Below are 11,562 nucleotides of genomic sequence, written 5' to 3' on the forward strand. Positions count from 1 at the left end.
TGTTTTTTCTTTTTCTTCTTTTCTGTCAGCCACCTCTTAGGCATAGGCCATTTTTCCTCTAGAGATTTTTCTTTAAGACAATGCACTCAGGAATTAGTTCATGCAAGTCATCCCTGAGCACAACCAAAAAGCCTTGAAAGTGACGAAATGGGTTTGCGTCATCTGTGAATGCATTGATATTTATCCCTATTATCCTTCACATTTTCAATTCAAGTAGCACATAATTTATCAGCTCTGTTGTCAAATGCTGCATGTAATTGTGTTCAGTAGAAAGCCTGATGGGAGGGAAGGGAGAGGAACAGATGGGGAGATAACCATTCACTTCTTCTCAGGAGAAGTGCAGAGCCGCGCTTGCTTTGAATTTGGTGGCCGTCTACTCTTTTCAAGTACTCCCACAGTACAGTGTTGTAAAAGTGGAACAGCATATCGAATGTAAGAACATAGTTTAGCAAGAGCAGCCCAGGTAAATGTCTTACTGGAACAATGCAGAGCATGAGAGTGGAAACATTTTGAGGGTTTGCCAAGCTGAGCAGTTGCATGGCAACCCCACTGCTTGTTGCCATCTCTCTGAAAGTGAAGTCACTTGGATATAGGACATCGGTGCACTGCAGTGGTCTGTTTTCGGTATCAGTATTATTCTACTTTTGAAATGTTTTAGTCCTTTTAGCCTCCTTCAAGAGATCATGGATGTGACATGGTTTACAGATGGCACCACCTAAATAGGGGATGTCAGCTGCAAAGGATGCTAGAAAAAAGCCACTGATGTGCTTTAACTTCTGTAGGAGAACATGGACTTGTCTTTGTTCCCTGGCTGTACTGCATTCAACAGCCATGGAGTTGCAGCAGAAGACGTGACAATCAGATCCCTTAATGTGTACTTTGCACACCTGCTAATTCAGTCACACAGTTACCACGTGTCCAGGGAACACAACTATAAAGTAAGGCTATGAAGGTAAGAAAATGCAAAAGGAACAACCTGTGGCTGGATAAGGGGCTCTATTTTATTCCCCAAGTTAAGCTTATTGCAGTCTGTGTGATAGCTAGTTCTGTGGCTTTTATTTTCTCATCATGACCTACGGTGTGTTGACTTCTACTGACAACAGTCCTTTGGAAAGTTTTCTTGTCTATGTCTTTGTCAAAGACACCCAAGTGAATTCTCGCCCAGCTCCTTTGCATCTTGTAGACTTTGATGGCATTGAAAACATCTAGATCTTCCTGCTAGCCGTTGTCTCGCACTCTGGAGGAGCCACAATGCAGGGAGCGTGTTGTGAAGTGACAGACATCTAGGTAGATTTCACCGTGTCTGGTAAACCTGGTTAGGAGATAGCACTTCTGTAACTCTTTTTTGCCTGTTTAATTAGAACAGCACTGAAGTAGCACACTGCTGTGTGTGGGGCAGTCTAAGCATAATAGGGAAATAAATTCTTTTTCTTTCCCTGTCTATTCTTATGATCAGCAATGGAGATCTGTGAATTGCAATAAAACTGTGTGTGTTCTCCCAAGGTGCTTAGCTCATGAGAAAAATTAACATTATGACCTGGAACCTCAGCATCTTATGAACTTTCATGTTAAGCCTAGTCTTTCAGAGTGATGTGTTCAAAGGGAGGAGTTTGGTTTGGTTTGGTTTCCCCATGGAAAGAATGCCAGCCCTTCTAGACGGAGAGGTGCTGTGGTATAACTCCAGTGGCAGAAACTTGTAGGGCTTTGCGGTTTTCCCCGTTGAATGTTGAGTCTGTGCTGTGAACCTTAGCTGGCATTGCCTACTTGACTAGGATGAAACAAGCCAATATACCTACCATTGGTCATAGGTATAGGAAGGCTGGACAAGAGTCACATTAAGGTAAATCTAGCAATAAGCATCAACTCTTAGCAACTGCATAGCTCTTCCATGCCCTCTCTCAACCAGCCTGGTAGGGAAAAGTTCTCCCGCTGTGAGGAGATCATGCCCCATGCACTGACTGACTGTGAAGGAAAAGTCTTGTGCTGTAGCTCTATACTTGAGAAAGAAAAAAGGGAAGTAGAACATGCTCTGCTCTGATGTGTCAACCATTTGGGAGTGAGAACAGTGATGAGCACCTGTCTTAAGAAGATCAGGGGATGCAAGGGATTTGAGCAAAAAGGGTTGCCAGCTGGTAGTTTGATATGAGCCCTCACTGTGCAGAACAGCAGTTTGTCCCCGATAATAGATTAGCAGAAATTTCTATGCCTCTCTAGCATATTAACAGTAGTTTGCCTCTGTTTTATTACATAAATAGATTAAGCTTTAGCTGTGCTCCTATCAGACAGATTTTCTTTCCTTTTTCTTTTAAATAATCATCAGACATTCTCATCAGTTTTGTCCTACAAACAAGGCTTTGGGAAAAAAAACCCTGAAGAGAAGACTGAACAGTTGCTTTTCTTTCAGCATCTGTAGCTGTTTAATATTTTCCTTGTCTGTCTCTTCAGGTGCACAGGGGAGACAGAGCTGCTCTCTCTAGTCTGTATCAAGACAAGCAGAACTTGAGCAACTGGGGAGAGAGGACAAACTGCAACAATGCTAAAATTTCTGGCTCACGTTTTTGAGCTCTGCTGTTCATGTGTCAAAAACTGGAAGTGTAACTGGGTGAATAAACCTCAGGCCATAAAATTCATAACTGTTTGGGTTTCAGCCAGCTCTTCACTGGAGATTTTGTGGGTCCACTTTTAATTCTTCCTTCCATTTGACATGGGAATCATGTAATCCATGAAGTCCTGGAAGCATTTAAGTGCTGTACAGAATTTTACAAATATTTAAAGCAAACTGACATGTGCAGGAGCTTGCTGTATATTTCCGTAGGCTTCATACTTGCTACCTAAAAGGTAAATAGACTTAAAATTTGTTAGAACAAAAAATCCTGATACTGTCAAACACAGATGACCTCAGTGACAGCTTGCTTTAAACAATTTTGCAAATGTGACTGTTCCTTTCATGGATAAATTGCTTTTTTGTGCTAAGTTTCTGTTTAAGAACTTCATCTAAAGTCAGACTGCTGCAGTGCCACTACAGTACTTGCCTCACAAGCCGAATCCTATGCTGGATTTAGTATCTGCTATTACTTTTAGCCTAATACTTACCTCTTGGCAAACTCTTCAGGCATAGCCACTAATGAATCCAAGAGACATTTCATGCCTGGGCCAGGAACTTATTTATCTCACTTCTGTGGATTCATTGTGTGGAAAGACAGAGAAGGAAGCAGTACAGGGTACTGACAGCATGTCTTGCTGGTATGCACTGAGAATTATATTGAAACCATATACATAACTATTTATACAGCTGAATCCTGTACAAGAACTTACTCTTTAATTTGCTCAAAATACAGTTATCCTTCTGAAACTCTACATCAGGATGAAAATGAATCTTCCTTGGGCAGTGATAAAAGGACTTACCTGAGCTTGGAAATTTTTTTTTTTTTTTTTTTTTGACACAGACTTGCATACCTGAATTGAGGTCATAGCACTGCCATAGGCTTTTTTTGTGTGATGTTGCAAAAATATCTTAATATTCATGACCTACCAGTAGCATGCCATTAATGTTAGTTGTGCCCTCTCACATTCTGCTTACAAGGTGAACATGTAAGCAGCTGTCATTACTTCTTCAGGGCCAACATCCTGGAATTAGCCTTGCAGAAGCTGCTGTGATACACGGTGATAAGGCATGAGAATTGTATCTGGCTGTGGTCATCTTAAGTAAAAAAGCATTAACAGCTCTTGAAGTCTGAGCTACCAGTTACTTCTATATGAGGTGGAAAATATTGCCTACTTTTATTTCTCTTTGTATAGAAAAGGAGTAATAGTTAAGAACAAAGGATTGAGGGTTGCAGGTGAAGTTGCTTGGAAATTTTTTTCATATTAATCACATGACTTCTCTGCAGTAATCAGATGTTGTTCTGTTGCATTTTCTTATTACAAGTGTTGTGGGGTTTTTTGGTGGTTTGTTTTTTTTTTTTTTTAAATTACAGCTGTGAGCCCTACTTCTGCCCCTGCTTCCCCCAGTAGTGGGTCAGAACTTGCTGTAGTGCATCCTGACAGCCATAGTGCATTCTGATAACCATAATGCCTTGTCCTTTAAATAAGTTCTGTTGATAAACACAGACTTTAAAAGAGACGACAGACTCCAAAGAGGATGAAAAATCAGCCCAGTTTTCCCTAAGGAAGTGTCTCTAACATCCTTGACATAGAGGCTGTGTTATTTAGTTTTACTCCTGAATTATTTTTGTGCTCTCTTATTTTTCCCTTATCAAAAAGACACGAGGCTTTCAACAGTCACAGCATCAGCACACAAACCACAGAGGACACTAAAATGTATCCCCCTACATGCTAGGACAGCAGAGTAAAATACTGCAGTGTTCTATCAGAGTCCATTTTGTACCACTGGATTACAAGAAAGTGTCACATATAAAATTTACTCCTATTTTCTGACCTAGAAAGACAGATGAATAATGTAAGATTGCCATAAAAAAGAAAACTAGCTCAAGATTTATTCTTTAAAAGAAACAAATGCTATTAATTCCTTCCTCTCTTTCTAGTTCCTTCTTGCTTAGCTCCCCAGCAATCACTTCTAAATTTTAAATTTGCATTTCTGCCAATTTGGCACACCATATAGAAACAAAGCCCTTCAATGATATATCTGCTGTGCCTGCTCTAAGAGCATGTTTTGGCAAGGGCTTTTCTAACTCAGACTGGTATCCACTAGAGATTACTTTTTTATTACTATTTAATTTCAACACAGCCTGAGAGAAGCTGCCGTCCAAGGTCCTGGAGAGCAGTGTTACGTGCGCAACTGCCTCCTGCAAGAATTTAGAGCCCATCAAGGAGCCAAAGAAGCAGCCTTGGAAATTCAAATCCTGCATGCAAAGAGCAAAGCCTCTCTCTTTACTGTACTCCCACTGAGGTTCTGTGCTGTTGCTCCTCAGAGACTTCTCCTGGGGATTCATGAACTCGTTATATCCCAGACCTAGCTCAGTGCTTATCATTTCTACTGAATGCTGATTACCACTAAGGGCAGGTTTTGACACTGAGGCCTGTTAGGAGCTAGATTGAGAACACTTCATTCTATGTGGAGGTTTTTTTAAAAGACAACAGGTTCCTACTGACTTCCAAGCCAAAAACAGAGTGTGGGTCAAAACTGCTGGTAGCCGACAATTCTGTAACTAAAGTATCCTTGGTTCACTTTTTCAAGTGGTATATTTACAGATATATGTCCTGGGAGGAGGTTCTTAATATTTTGTCTGATCTACTGAAACACAGAAGACAGACATGTCACAGTTTTCTTGGGTTTAAGTAATCTGAAGTTATTATGCACTTACTAGTTCTAAATGGAACGAATACAAAATGTCCCTGAACTTAGTCTGCCCTTAAAAACTTACCAAAACATGCTTTAGGATATTCAGTTACTGGATCATACATGCTAACAACAATACACTTCAACCTTGTCAGTCATGCCAAAGCAGCACTTTTGATATTGGTCACGGGTATCAAGCTGTAAGAATATATTTTAGAAAATGTGTGTCACAAACATAAAATTAAGCTCCTCAGTATACTGATACTTGTGCCCATGTAATTCTTTGAATAATTTTATAGAAAGTCATGTGACAGGGTGATTACTTTTTAAAAATTTGGTAATAAGAGACACAATAGACTACATTTTTTAAAGTAAAACAAATGAAAGTCTGTTCTTCCTTCATTTCTCATGGTTTTGTTTAAGAAAGCCAACCAAAGTTAAGAATTGCTGAGGTGTGAAATGCTGGCAGTTTAAATGTATCTTTTTCTTCTATTTTGGAAATACACAACAGAAAGAGAAACTACAAAAAGGTGGCTTTGGGTTTTTTTCTTATTTTCAGATTTTTTTCAATTTTATGGATTGCTTTTTCTAGTTCGTGACACTAATTGTGTACTAACACAAACCGATTTAAGTCAAATGACATGTTCTTATTTATGAAGCATTACGGATAGATGCTAGTAAAACACCTCCCACTTTCTTGGTCATGGATCTTTGTACGGTGGCAAAGCAGTTTGATATTCCTAAGACAGAACTGTAACAATTTTTCAGTATATTTACATAAAGTGATACAAGCTGCATCACAAAATAACTTTCCATAGAAAATTTTTAAAAAGTGGTGGGAAGCAGTGCAATGTTTCAACTTCAGACTAAAAACCAGCATTTTTATCATTAGAAAAATAACAGTAAAAAAATGTATGACCACCATCAGTTCTCAGTATCAACAATGACTGGGGCTCAGTTTTTTTGATTGTGTGTTTCTTGATGTCTTTATCAAATTGTCCTGTTTGAATATTTATCTCTGCTCCTTCAATTTTCTTCCTCTATTCACCTCACGTATCTGTCTGCACTTCCTAACATTGACACATAATTAGGAATTCTTTACAGATAATAGGATCTCCTTCAGTTTTGTGGCCACTGTAAGCCTGTTATATTGCACACATTTGTCGATAAACTACAACAATGTGATTTATTTCAATGCAAGCCATCTGCATTATTTATGCATTACCAGATGCAAGCCATCTTCACAAATGGAATATACTTACAAAACTACGTTGGTCTGTTTTACAGAATTGTTCCTCTCTGATACTGTTCTCACTTTGATAACTTTGATAAATGAAAACAAAGCTAATAAAGTAGCTGTAGCAGCTGTTCTGCATGTGACTACCCTTAGAAAATATCAGTGATTCATCTTCTCACTGTCATGTTTTAGCTCCTCCACAGATGTTTTCTCTTGCTGCATACCTGTCTCAAAACTCCTCTGTTTCTCCATTTTTTCTCACCAAATTTTTTATGGTATTCACAATAAGCTTAGTGCATTTTAAGATGCAAGAGTGTGTCTCTAATCTCTCAGCAATAAAATGGGATAAGCTTATTGCACATTTGAAAATACCTAGCAACCCAGTATGGCTGGAACATGTACAAAGCACATGTGGAAGAATGTGATGAGCATATGGGAAACAAAATGCAGCAAAAATTAATTTTGGTATTTTGCTTATTTTTCCTCAGCACACTGACATCTATCTTTACAATAAATTCTGTTGTTAACTATGCCATCATACAGCCAGTCTCCTGCTTATCACAGCTGTTACATTACTGAAGTTTCTTGGCATATGAAGTTGTCAGCTTGTTGTATGGAGCCAGTCGCATGTCAAGCAGGTGCCACCCCATATTCATAACCTGTCTTGAGTCAGTCTGAAGGCTACTTGCCTAAAGGGACACTCAGAAAGTCCCTAAGTACCCAGCTTTTCTTGTCCAGCAAGGATGTTTTGTTGCTTACGGGCAGCACCTTGGTATGAATGTTTTAGGGCCTTTTTTTAAGAGGCAAAGGTCTTCCTTTCTCTTCTAACACATCTCAAGTTTGCAGCAAAATCTGTATTTCACCAGGCATGCATACGCAATGTACATCCAATCTTTGTCCGTCTGTGTGGATGCTGTTAACATTATTTATACATTACCAGACGTGGGCTGGAAGCAACAAGATAAAAGCTGTATTTTATGAGTGCTCCTAGAAGCACTACCCTCAGTTGCATCTACCTGTGGCATCTGCTGGGAGATGTGTGTTACGAAACAGTGTGAGCCATTAATTTGCATACACCTATTACTCTGCTTTCCCCCTTTTGTCAACTGACCATGGCATGCTAGAAAGTCTCTTCCTCATCTAGAGGAGGATGTTAACCCTGCTTCCTTCCAGATCAGGGCACCCGACAAGTAGTATCTGTTGTGAAAGGACAGGAAGCAGATGGAGGGGTCCCAGGGGTTGTAACTACGTGTGTCTATGTGTGCATGAGGAGGCATATGCATATGAGAGAACACTTGGTATCTGTCTGTATGTGCAAGAGAGAGGGAGAAACAGGTTGGTTGTATGCTGCAGGCCTCCTGTTGGCCTCCTGCAGTATTAGGAAGAATTGTGCCTATTCAATGAAGTGTATAACTCTAATATTGAGGAAGGGCATCCTGCCTAATTAGCGTTTCCCTGCTGACCCTGCAGGATGTTACTTATGCTCCTCATCAAATCTGCATTCATTTACTCTACAAAATATCACTCATTAATAACTTTTTTTTTTCCATATGCTTCAGCTGCCTCCTTTCCCAATACTGCCTTTTCTTGCTTCTCTCCATAAAAGCAGTGCCAACCAACACCTATTCCTTCCAGTCTTCTAAAGAAACCATTAGTCCAAACTGGATGCACTTAGTACATACATACATCCTCATTTTGGCAGTGGAGAGAACAAGAATTAGATTAGAGAGAAGAAAATGTTTTCTGACAGTGGGGATGCTGAGACAGACTTCTCTGGGAAAGTGTCTCACCAAGGCTGAAGGGCTTTAATAATAGTTTAGATTAATTTTCACAAACAATGTCATAAGGTGTAGCTGAGCCTGTTTTGGGGCAGGAACTTAAACCTGGTGATCTTTCAAGACTCCTTGCATCATCGTTAGTCTTCAATTCTAGCACTATAAATACTTCAGGTTCAACTCACTGCCTGCCACTGTCTCCAGTTTAGGACTTTTGGCGAAGGCAGGGGAAGTAAATATAAAAGGAATTAACATAGCTGGTGAATTTTGTAGTGACACCCGTTGGTACCTTCAGGCAGCAGATAAGGAGTAGCTGTACCTTAGCTTGAGAACGTACCTCTGCTTCTCTGAAGCCCTTCAGTGGCTGGGGTCCTCCCATGTATGAGCTTTTCATGACTCCTATTTAGGAGCTGTTTCACTAGTGTCTTTGGAGTGGGAGTGCCAGGAAGCAGACTGAGGGCACAGACCCCGTACCATCACATCTGCCCTTTATGTAAAGGATTAAGGTCCCTAGTTTTCCTCCCATGCCCCTTAAATAATAAAAGATTTCTAGTGTGCTAAGTTGTGTAATTACAAACCAGTCTTCCTGCTGCAGGAATCTCTTCAGGACAGGTAGTAATTTCAGGCTCTAGCACTTTAGACTGCTTGCTGTATATGCTGTATGCAGAACATTGCTGTATATGCTGTATGCAGAATGCCACTTGGAGCAGATAAATGTTATCATACAATAAGGAAGTGTGATACACTTCCCATGTCAAATTGCAACTCAGATAATTAAATTCTTTCCACCCACATTCCCCTTCCCATTTCAACCGAGCGCGCTATCTTTCAATTACTTTTCTAAAGATTTATGTAGGGTTAAAGAGGAACTATTAAACGTTTCTTGCAGTCCATTCCTTAGCTGGCTACAGCTGAGCAGTGAGAGGGTGAGCCATCTGTATCACTTCATTTGAATGGTAAAGTGCTTTGAGATCTTTAGGAGATGAGAAGCACTTCATAACAAATCACACCTCAAAGTGTTTCATTAACATCTTCTACATGAACGTTTGCTCTTAATGTTGGTGAAAGAACTTGGATATCTCTATTATATACTATAGGTATGAAGCAAGAGAAGATGCAGGTAATAAAAGGTGAGCCTGGGCCATCAAGCCCAGCACCTGATCAAAACTGGTATAATGCCTGTGCCTCTCCACGTTCACATTTTTGCTTTTGTTTGTTTCTGGATAATTGAATTGGAGGTTTTCCCTGAGTGTCTTCCAACCCATTTCTAAAGCCACTGCTGTTATGAATGAGTAGAAAACACTTTTGGCACTTCTTTCTCTCTCTCGTATTCTAGTACAAAATAAGACCTTCAAAATGGTGCTGTCTCATTTTCAAGGCTTTATAAAGAACAGGAGCATGTCGTTAAGGAAGTATATAAGCAGGGTTGATTTACTGGGGAGCAGTTAGCTGGGATGCCAGCAGCTTTGCCCCACAGGCTGCATCAGTTGGCACTGCAAGGGACACGTCGGTGACTGCAGGGACAGGCTGCTGACCTGCCTGTGCCTGCAGCCCCTCTGTGCCACTGGCTGCTCTGCGCTTTGGTGTCTGCTTGAAACTCCGCTCAATGCTTCAGTGTTCCCCCGGCCGGTGAGTCTCAGGGTAAGTGCTGGAGAGTTTCTAGAGTTGAATTGATAGTCGCTATTGCTGCTTTCTGCCAAGACTTTAACGTATTTTTTTTAAGCAGCTACGAACGACGTTAATGAGTCTCTGCAAATATCACTCTCTATTAAACCAGTACTGGAGTTTGTGCCCCGGAGTTTGTTCAGGCACTAAATGCAGCTGAAGGGAAACTTGAGTTTTATTCTAAAATGTTAAGTACCTAGAGTTTCCTCTCTTCTTCAGCAGGTGTCACAGCAAGTCATACCTCCTAAATGACCATGTTAGTTTGAGTTAGAGGCATTTAGTGTTATGACGTACTATTACAAGTTGTATCTTGATAATTCCTATCTGATCTTTCCTTCCTTTCTGAGGCCAACTGATGGATACAGAGATGGGCCAAGTAAAATGCTGAAGGTAGCGTTCGCAGCATGCTATGAGTTCTACAGGAGCTAGCTTTTCATCTACTGGGATTGCAAGCTAAACTAGTAGGTCATGTACATATTCACTGTAGTGTACACACACCTTATATGTATAAACTTCTTGTGTTCAGTATCCCAGTCTTCATGGTATCTGTGAGGATAGGCTCAAGTTACTGAGCAAGGTGCCTACTATGGTGCTTTCCTTTGAGCATTCTTCATACAAAAGGTTTGTTGTTTAATAAGCACTTACACATTAAGTCTTGAATAGCATTTCAAGCCTTTCTTGACATGTCATCTGATTATAGCTGTTTACTTCACAGCCACAATATGCAAATACCTACGACACACCTTTACTATGAAGTAAGTAATTACCAGAATTTTATTTCTGGTTTTCTCCTCTGCTTCTCCTAGACAAAATCCACCCTCAAATAATTTCTCTCATCTGGTTGGTATCAGCTGGGCTGACAAAGTAAAACCATTGAGATCAGAAATTATTATGAAAGCTTAAGGGAAATCTGAAATGCATATGATCTCTGGAAGAAAGACAAAGCACATTTTCTAGATCACTGATATGAGTATATTCCATATAGGTTTTGTTAAAAGATATATTTAAGAAAAAGAACCTTTCATCTTGTCAATTTGATGGAAGGAATCAGAAGGATTCAAGTCTGAAAGCAGGAAAACCAAAATGTTGCCCTCTGGCATCTGAAGGTACTTGTGGTTCTGAAGGCACTGGGGTCTTTCTGGTGGGAAGCTGCCAGCCCTTGACTTCTCTCACAATCCCTAGCAAGATAAGAGGGAAGGAACATGATAATTCTGAGTGTAGAGGTGCTGGGAGAGTAGGGACTCCATTGTTCTGCCTTGTGCTGGCAGGGACTGGAACTGCTGAAGTCAGAGTCAGTATGTTGGCCATCATCCTTGAGACTTCTTTGGCTACATGTTTCGGACCCATCTAGCAGATGGCTTTCCTCAGTAACTGGCATGTACAGCACACCTTGTAGAGAAGGTATCAGGCTGGGAGAGGGGGCTGGAGAGCCAGGGTGGCCTTCAGACGCCTGATTTCTGACTGCTGAGGGGACCCCCTCAATGAGCTAGAGGTGTGGAGTCAGCTCTGGCTTCTCCTGTTTGCCAAGCTGGGCCTGAGCTGACTAGTGTCTCTGTCTGGTGTCTTTTGTGAATGTCTGCATGTGT

The sequence above is a fragment of the Leptosomus discolor genome, chromosome 6 (genome assembly GCF_034619465.1).
Source record: "Leptosomus discolor isolate bLepDis1 chromosome 6, bLepDis1.hap2, whole genome shotgun sequence".
NCBI classification, from domain to species: Eukaryota; Metazoa; Chordata; class Aves; order Leptosomiformes; family Leptosomidae; genus Leptosomus; species Leptosomus discolor.